We start from the raw sequence: 10,557 nt of genomic DNA, 5'->3' as shown, positions 1-10,557 counted from the left end.
CCCATATTTCTTGGATGTTCTGCTCATGGTTTCTTAACAGTCTTGCTGAGCTGTCTATGTTCTTTTCCAGTTGAAATACTTTGTCTTCATTGTCTGATGTTCTATCTTCTAAGTGTTCTACTCTGCTGGTAGTATTCTCCATTGAGTTTTTAAGTTGGTTTATTGCTTCCTGCATTTCTAGGATTTCTGATTGCTTGTTTTTTATAACCTCTATCTCCCTGTATAGTTGATCCTTTGCTTCCTGGATTTGTTTGTGTAATTCGTTGTCGAAGTGATCTTTCATTGTCTGATTTTGCTGTTTAATGTCTTCCTTGAACTCCAGATCATCTGAAGCATGTATATCCTGAATTCTTTATCTGACATTCCATCTGCTGCAGCTGTTATCTCTTCTAAAGTTGCGTTGACCTGCATTGCTTGTGGTCCTTTCTTTCCTTGTCTTTTCATACTGCTTGCGTATCTTTCCTGCAGGTGTGGGCGGCGGCTCTGCTCTCTCCTTATTCCAATTGGGGTGTCGTGGCTACCACGCCGGCAGGTCACTGGGCCTGTTCTGGGAGCTGGCAGTGGCTCTGTTCTGCCCCTACTCCAATTGGGGTGACGAGTGTACCACGCCGGCAGGCCACCGGGCCTGATCCGCCGGTCGATTGCAGGTTTGCCTACCCTGCAGGCGCAGGCGGCGGCTCTACTCTGCCCCTACTCCAAATGGGGTGACGTGTCTGTCGTACCGGCAGGCCACTGGGCCTGTCCCGCTGGTCGGTCGCAGATCTGCCCACCTTTCGGGCACGGGTGGAGGCTCTGCTCTGCCCCTACTCCAATTGGGGTGTCGTGACTACCCCGCCTGCAGGACGCTGGGCCTCTTCCTGGCACGGGAGGCGACTCTGCTCTGTCACTACTCCAATTAGGGTGGTGTTTGTACCACGCCGGCAGGCTCCTGGGCCTGATCCGCCGGTCTGTTGTAGGACTGCCTACCTTGGAGGCGTGGGCGGCGGATCTGCCCTGCCCCTCCTACCACGCCTGCGGACCCCTGGGCCTGATCTGCAGGTTGGTCACAGGTCTGCTCACCCTGCGGGCACGGGTGGCGGTTCCGCTCCGCTCCCACTCCAATTGGGGTCACGTGACCACCACACCGGCAGGGCCTGATCCGGGCGTGGGAGAAGGATCTGCTCTGCCCCTACTCCAGTTGGGGTGACATGTGTACCACACTGGCAGGCCACTGGGCCTGACCCGCCAGTCTGTCACAGGTCTGTTTACCTTGCAAGCGCGAAGGGGGGCTCTGCCCTGCCCCTCCTACCACACCCATGTACCACTGGGTCGCGGGTCTGCCCACCTTGCGGGTGCGGGTGGCGGCTCTGCTCCGCCCCCTCTCCAATTGGGGTCACGCGGTCACCACGCTGGCGAGCCGCTGGGCCTGCTCCGGGTGCTGGCGGCGGCCCGGCTCCTCCCCTCTGGCTCGAGGACAAATTGAGGAGACTCGGGTGACTGTGCCTCACCCCCCCTACCAGGAGACCAACTGCTTATGTCACCGCTGGTATTGATGAAGATCTCTCCTCCGCCGCTTTCTGCTGACATCAGATCTCTGCCATGTTGGTATCCTATGCGAATGGCAGCATTTCGTTCCCCTTGCCGGGCAACCAAAGCAATGGGTGAGTCCTGACCGGCCCTCAGCAGGACCCGGACCGAGACGCAGTTTCCGCGGGCTCCTAGCCCCGGTCCAGGGAAGTTCCGGGAGCTGGAACTCGGCTGCTCAGTGCTCGGTGTAAGCTCCTATAAGTGTAAGCTCCAAGAAGCAGTCCCCGCGGGCTCAGTTCCGGGAGCCGGAATTCGGCTGCTTAGTGCTTGGTGTATGCTCTGATAGTAGCAGGGTCCAAGAAGCAGCCTCCGCAGGCTCTGCAGCCCTGAGCCAGGGCGGTTCCGGGACGGTTCCGGGAGCTGGAACTCGGCCGCCCCGCGCTCGGTGTTCGCTCTGATAAGATCAGGTTCTAAGAAGCACCCAGGCGCTGAACCCTAGCAATCTGTCTGTAAGCCGCAGGCGAATTGCAGCCTGAAATTACCTGTTCTATGGCTGAATGAGCTGCGGTCAGTCGAAAACAGGGAAGGTGACGTCAGCTTTCCAACATGGTGGCTGCTGGCCTCCTCTGTGGTCTGACCGGTGTGGAGAACCGAGATGGACCGCTTCCTTCCCCCGTCTCGAACCCAGAATTCAGCCCTGAGTACGGTGCTTGCGCGGCTGGCAGAAACTGCAGCGCTGTAACCCTGCGTCTCTATCCCAGCGCGCGCTGCAGACTCTAGCCGCGGGGCGATTTGCTGAATAAGCAGTGTTACCCTCCGTGCGACAAACCTCTCGTGTTTGAGTCCCCGTAGCCGATCCTCGTGCGATGGAAATCCTTCCTCCAGGTTCCGGAGCACCCCACTATTGCTGGAAATTCCTAACAAGATATCCTTTAGCCGTCCTGACTTGTCATACTCCCACACAGTGAAGCAGCACACGGGGGTAATGCACTCCCCTCGCCGCCATCTTCCTTCCTCCACACATACTTTTTAAAGGAATTTCCCCTTAGAATGAATAACTAAGAAAGTTTATAGCTAAATTGTGCAGTGTTGATGTCTTTAACCTTATTTTCTATTCTTTCCTTTTTTTTTTACTTGCTTAATTTATTCCACCAAAATGTACAAATATGATCCAAATAGCACAAGGAAATTATTTCAATTTTATTGACTGGTTAAGAGATAGGAGAACTACTTCACTTTTTAGATAAAAATCAAATTAATAAAATCTGAATTAATATCTATACCTTAAATTATCTTTAAGAGACATATCAACAAATTCTAATGAATAGGCCATAATTGGGTCTTATTCAAACTCTAAAAATCATAATGATGCTAGGAAATTGAGCTGAGACTGGGTATTTGATGATATTAAGAAAGTCCTGTTAATTATTGAAGTATAATAATAATATTATGCTTGCTTGCTTTTTTACAATCTTTTTTTCTACCTCTAAAACATACTTATCTACTAAAAATTCAAACCTTAAAAATGTAGGCATCTTTCCCAAAATATATAAATTCTTAGGACTAGTTATTTTTATTTTTATTTTCTTGAATTTCTTTTTAATTTTTTTCTAATTAGTTATATATTACAGTAGAATACATTTTGATAAATCTTACATAAATGGAGTATAATTTCTCATTTTTCTGATTTTACATTTGCAAAATCACATTGGTCATGCAGTCATATATGTACATAAGGTAATAATGTCTGCTCTTTACAGTCTTTTAAACCCTTCATTTTTTAGGAAAAAAATCTAAAGTATTAGTGAATAAAATTAATGATGTCTTGGATTTGCTTTAAAATAACCCATAAAAGAGGGACAATAAGGACTGGGTGGTAGAGCATTTGCCTAGCATGTGTGAGGCACTGGGTTCGAACCTCAGCACCACATAAAAAAGTGAAAAAATCATAAAAAAAAAAAGAGGGACAATAAAAGGAGCTATAGCCAAAAGAAGATAGGCAAGGACTCAATAATTACTGAAATTGGCAATAGAAACATAAATGCACACTCATAATATAATTAGTTCTGCTTTTGTATATATTTAGTATTTTCCATATTTTAAAAAAATAAATCAATGAGGTTATGGCTCAGCAGAAGAGCGCTTGCCTCACATGTGCAAGGTCCTGGGTTCGATCCTCAGCACCACATAAAAATAAATAAGAGTTATTGTGTACAACTACAAATAAATAAATAAATAAACTAAATCAAATCTCAATTATACATTTTCCTCTAAAAGTCTTTCTTCAACCACCAGCAATCAAATCTTCACATTTCATTGTATTTTTCTCTCCAATTTTCATGTTTTCTCAAGCAATTCAGCTCTTACCTCACCCTTAGAATCCTTTTTTAAAATATTTAATTGATTTTATTTTTGAATACATGACAGTTCTTATTATACATATAGAGCATAATTTTTCATATCTCTGTATATAAAGTATGTTCACTCCAATTCATGTCTTCATACATGTACTTTGGATAATGATGTCTATCACATTCCACCATCATTGCTAACCCCCTGCCTCTTTCCTTCCCCTCCCACCACTCTTCCCTATCTAGAGTTTGTCTATTCCTCCCATGCTCCCCCTCTCTACCCTACTATGTGTCAGCTCCTTATATCAGAGAAAACATTTGGCATTTGTTTGGGGCGGATTGGCTAACTTTACTTAGCATTATCTTCTCCAACGCCATTCATTTATCTGCAAATGCCATGATTTTATTCTCTTTTATTGCTGAGTAATATTCCATTGTGTATATATGCCACATTTTTTTAATATATTCATCTACTGAGGGCCATCTAGGTTGATTCCACAGTTTAGGTATTGTGAATTGTGCTGCTATAAACTTTGATGTGGCTATGTCCTTTGGGTATAGACCAAGGAATGGGATAGCTGGGTCAAATGTTGGTTCTATTCCAAGTTTTCCAAGGAATCTCCATACTGCTTTCCATATTGACTGTACCAATTTGCAGTCCGACCAGCAATGTATGAGTGTACCTTTTTTTCCACATCCTTGCCAACACTTATTGTTGTTTGTCTTCATCATAGCTGCCATTCTGACTGGAGTGAGATGATATCTTAGAGTAGTTTTGATTTGCATTTCTCTAATTGAGATAGATGATGAACATTTTTTCATATATTTGCTAATTGATTGTATATCCTCTTCTGAGAAGTATCTGTTCATAACCTTGGCCCATTTATTGATTGGGTTATTTGTGTGTATGTGTGTGTGTGTATGTGTGCACGCGCTTAGCTTTTTTGAGTTCTTTATATACCCTAGAGATTAGAGCTCTATCTGATGTCACACTTGGAATCCTGAACAGAAAAACAAGACTCACAGCCTACTAGCACCAGCTTTAAAGAACACACTAAAAAGAATCAATTATGCTTAAAGTCTGTACCTACATACCTTGCTTCTCATGCTAAGACATCTCTTTAATCAGCTAATTTAAACAGAGTTATTTTTCTATATCATTACACTAGAATTTTCCAAACCAAAAAAAAATGTGTTAGCATAAAGTTTATCACAACAACATCTTTTCTACAAGTTGAAAATGTAAATTCTCACACGGAAAAAGTTCTGTATGTTTCTCTCTTCTTGCTGTCTGAGTGCATAGCAATCATCTTTCAACTAAGGGGTCAAAAATGTGTTAAAGACAGAAAAACATAAAAACAAAAAGAATAACTAGACTTATAACACATTGCTGAATAGTTATTTTACCTTTGCCTATCTATCTCCAAATGGACTTTATGTAAGGAAAAGAACATTTTTCATGTCTAAACCAATGTAGAGTGTTTTTCTGAGTTTGTTTTTGTTGTTGATTTGATTTTGGTTTCTTGGTTGCTTTTTTTCCATTCTTTTTTTAGGGAAAGATATTCCTAACATATACACTAGTATTCCTGGTAGAAAAAGAGGCAGTAGAAGATCTCAGAACATGAACAACATAAATCATGTGAGAATCTTGGAAGACTTCTGATTCTGGTAAAGATGAAGTGACAGGAGCTAGGTCTACCTTTCCACCTGAAATAAAGGAAGAAAGAAAGCAGGCACCATATAATATACATAAAAATTTTCAGGCATTGAATACCAAATACCAAGTGGTAAAGAAACCAACCTAGACATGGTGTAGATGACAGAATTAATAAGTAAGAAAATTAATAATCAAAACAGAAGAGTAATAATAACAGAAGATTAAAACTGCTAGAGGAAAAATGAAGCAACTTAATGGAGACAGAAAGAGTAGATAGATCCCTAATCTAGAAATGAAAACTAGCATCTAATTTTAAAATATACCAGTCATCCATCAGTTTAGGGAATGCAGAAGAAAATATTGGTGAACTTGAAGATAAAACACTAAAAATTATCCAAAATAAAACACAAAAAAAAATTTTAGAGAGAAAGAGGGGAAAAATGATAACATCAAAGAGCTGAGAGTCAGCATAAATAAATAATAAATAATGCCTAATAAATGTGTGACTGGAATCCCTGAGGAAGAGAAGGAGGCAAGAGAGTGGAGGGGGCAGAAAAAAAAATTGGAGAAATATTAAGCAAAATTTGTTCAAGTTTTAAGAAAATTAAAGATAAATATACTAGAGCAACTCAATGAGCTGCAAACACAAGAAGTACAAAGAAAACTATACCAAGGCCCAATACAATTGAAAAAAGTGATAAGAATAGACCCTTATAAGTCAGTTAAAGGAAAAACTCCATAAGATTTACAGAAAAACAAAGATAAGAAAAGTAATAGAGTTCTCATTGGAAATAATTCCCTCTGAAAAACGACAGAGCAGTAGTTTTCAAACACTGAGAGAGAAAATATACAAACATATAAGTGAATATCCAGCAAAAGCATCTTTCAAAATGTACATAAAATTAAGAATATTTTAGGTATACAAAAGCTGAAAATTTATGACTAGTAGAACGACACTACCAAAAAAGTGTTAAAAGAAGTGTTTCTGGGTAAAAAAAAAAATCCCAAATGGAAATGCAAATCTATACAAAGGAATGAAGATCACCAGAAGTGACACAGATATTAGTAAATATAAAACCTTTTTATTTTCTTAACATAGTCAATAGATGATTAAATAAGGCAAAGACAAAAATATATTTGGAGGCTAGTATGTGCAGAAATACAATGTATATGACAATAACACACTGACCAAAAAGGTAAAATAAAGGTATACTATTGTAATGTTTCATACCATAGATAGATAGATAGATAGATAGAGATATCATATTATTTGACGGTAGACTGTGATATATTTTTTAAAAATATGCTCTAAATGCTAAAGCAACAATTTACAAACACCTTTAGCTAATGATCCAACAAAGGAGATGGAAATGGAATGATACAACAAATTTTTAAAGGTGGAAAGAAAAAAAAGCAAATGAAAGGGCTGGGGGTGCAGCTCAGTAGAAGAGCAATGGATTCAATCCTCATCCACATTAAAAAAATAAATAAACAAAAATAATAAAGATATGTTTTTAAAGCATATGAGACAAATATAAAATAAATAGTACAGAATATGTGAGGTTGATTGTAACCCAAACCTAGAATAATTATCACATAAATGTAAACAATTTCAACATCTCCACCAAATGATCTAGATCATTGGATTGGATGTTATATCTATGAGAAATATACTACAAGGCAAAGATATAAATAGGAAATAAATATAAGAAAATAGTTATAATTCACTAACCTAATCAAAACAGAGTTGACATGTCATGTTCATGGCAGACAAAGTAGAATTCAGAGCAAATAGTGTTACTAATAATACATGGTAATTTCATAACAAGAGGTCAATGTATCTAAAGGATATGATAATCTTAAGTGTTTATGTATCCACTAACAAAATTTGAAAATATATTAAGTAAAAAATAATAGAAATATAAGGAGATGTGTATAAATCCATAACTACAAAGATTCCAATACTCTCTTTCGATACTTTCTTTCAATAATTGATAGAAAAGTATCAAAGACATAATAGGAAAGCATACAGAAAATCAGTAAGGATGTAGAAGATGTGAAAACATTATCAGACAATTTGACTAAATTGATACTTCTAGAATATAACATTCAGCAATAGCAGCACACAGTCTTTGATTAAGACAGACTATGATCTGCACTGTAAAATAAGCACTGATACATTAAAGTAATTATAAATAGAGAAAGCATGTTTTCTGATCAAAATGTAATTAAATTAGAAATAACAGAAAGATATCCAGGAGATTCCCAAATATTTGAAAATTTAGTAATATCCTTCAACCAACCCATAAGTTAAAGAAAAAAATCAAAAAAAAAAATTAAGTAATATTTGAAACTAAGTGAAAATAAAATATAATTTATCCAGTTTTGTGGAATGTAGCTAAAGCACTGTGCAGATAGAAATTTATTATATAAGAAAAAGCCTAAAACTGGTTACTTTATCTCCCACCTTAAGAAATCAGGAAAAAGAATAAACTCAACCCAAATATCCAGAAGAAAAGAAAGTAAAAATAAAGATCAGAGCAAATATTGGTGAAAGAGAAAACAGAAAAATAATAGTCAATGAAACTAAAACTATTTTTTTAGATCAATTAAAATGATAAACTCTAACCAAACTGATCTAGAATTAAAGGCAGCAAAATTTATTGATACCATGAGGTAAAATCACTACAGACTCAACAAACATTTTAAAATACTAACATTATAAACAACTTTATGCAAATGAAGTCAACAACTCTGATGAAATGAATATTTTCCCTGAAAAAAAACAAAATGGAAAATCTCATGCAAATGGAATACTCTGAATAACACTATATATATTAAAGTAATTGCATTTCTTTAAAAATCTGTCTCTCTGTGCTTCTCTCTCTGTGTCTCTGTCTCTGTCTCTGTCTCTCTCTCATGCACACACACACACACATACACACACATGTTCAGGCTCTCTGGTGAATTCTATTAAACATTTAAGAAAGAACTTGTACCAACTGTAAATAATCTCTTTCAGAAAATTGAGGGGCTTAGTCTAGGAATCAAAATTGGTTTAATGCTCAAAAGCCAATCAATATAACTCACAATGTTACAGACTAATAAGAGAAACAACAAAATCTTCTCAATAGTTGCTCAAAAAAAATTATTTGAAAAAGCCAACATCCATTTCTAAGGAAAACTCTCAAAAAACTAGGAATGTAGAAAACTTTCTTACCACAATAAAGACCACCTATGAAAACCATACAGCTGATATCCTAACTAGAGACAAAAGACTGAATGCTTTCCCCACCAGATCTGAAACAAAGTACTATGGATGGCTTTTACAAGGGTCCCCAAAGGCTCAGAAGTTGAAGTCTTAGTCCCCAGCATGTGTTGCTACTCAGAGGTATGGAAACCTTTAGGAAGTATAGGGTTAGTGGGAAGAAGTTAGGTCATAGGGGTGTGCCCTTGAAGGGGTCTGGGATCCTGGACCCTTTTCTCTCTTTGCTCCACAGACATCCAGGTGAACAGGCCTCATCCACCAGGTACTCCTGCTATGATATGCTATGCTACCACAAGCCCAATGCAATAGAACCAAGCAACCATGAGCTGAAACCTTGGAAACCATGAGCCAAATAAACCTTTTCCTTTATTAAGTAATCTCAGGCTTTTTGTCACAGTTACAGAAAGCTAACTAACACAAAGTACGGATTTTTTCCTCTTGGTATTTCTATTTAACATTATACTAGAATTCTGACTAATGCAATAAATGGAAAAAAAGAAAAACAAGGATCCAGCAGGGAAAGAAGTAAAAATATGTTTGTTTGTTCATAAAACTGTCAACTAAATGAGTTTATCAAGGCTACAGGATATAAAATCAATATTTTAAAATCAGTTTATAGTACATCTATAGGCTAGCAATGAACAATTGCAATTGAGATTTTAAAAATATTTTTGTAGCTGGGCATAGTGTTGCGTGTCTGTGATCCCAGTGGCTGGGAAGCTGAGGCAGGAGGATCGCGAGTTCAAAGCCAGCCTCCGCCAAAACAAGGCACAGCCAAAGCAAGCCACTCAGTGTCTCTAATAAAATACAAAATAGGGCTGGAGATATGGCTTAGTGGTTGAGTGCCTTTGAGTTCAATCCCCAATACCCCCAAAAATAAAAAAAAAATTGTAATAATACTAAAATTCTAAATGATTTCAGGATAAATTTGACAAAACCTATGTAAAGCCTGTATATTAAAATCTACCAAACATTGATGAGAAAAACTAAAGGAAAACTAGATAAATATACTACTCTACATTCAAGATACCTTGCTTGTAGATTGGAAGATTCAATATTATTAAGATGTTAATTCTTTCCAAACTGATCCAGAAATTTAATGCAATTTCAATCAAAATCTCAGTATGCTTTTCTTTTCTTTCTTTGTTTCCTATCCTATTTGGTAGAAAATGGCCAAATGATTCTAAATTTGGTGTAGAAATGCAAAGACCATAGAAAAGATAGAACAACTTTGAAAAAGTTCAAAGTTGTAGGAGTTACACTAAGTTTATTTCAAGATTTTTAAAGCTATAGTAATTGAGGCAGTTGGGTATTGGTTTAAAGATAGAAATAGATCAATGAAAAAGAAAAGTCCAGAAATCGGCCCAAGATATACACAATTGATTTTTTTATGGAGTTGTATAGACAGACAACTCAATGAAGAAGAGAACATCTTTTTCAGCAAACAGTTTTGAAACAACCAGATTCTCACATAAGAGGAAAAAAAAACTCTCTTAATTAGAATAAGATGTACTCCATGTTTGTTTAAATATGTCAAAATATACTATACTGTCACGTATAACTAAAAAGAACAAATAAAAAAAAGAATCTCAATCCATACCTTATTCATATTAAAATAAATAAACATAACATGCATATAAATGTAAATCCTAAAATTATAAAACCTGTAGAGAAAACAGCAACAACAAAAAAAATCCATGATCTTTGGGGAATCAAAGATTTCTTAGAAGGGACACTAAAAATACCATCCATAGAAGAAAGAATAAATCAGAATT

The sequence above is a fragment of the Marmota monax genome, unplaced genomic scaffold (assembly GCF_021218885.2).
Source record: "Marmota monax isolate L192 unplaced genomic scaffold, Marmota_monax_Labrador192_F-V1.1 WCK01_AAM20220418_F8-fsc00120, whole genome shotgun sequence".
In the NCBI taxonomy this organism is placed as follows: Eukaryota; Metazoa; Chordata; class Mammalia; order Rodentia; family Sciuridae; genus Marmota; species Marmota monax.
Note: the sequence above shows the minus strand (reverse complement) of the source record.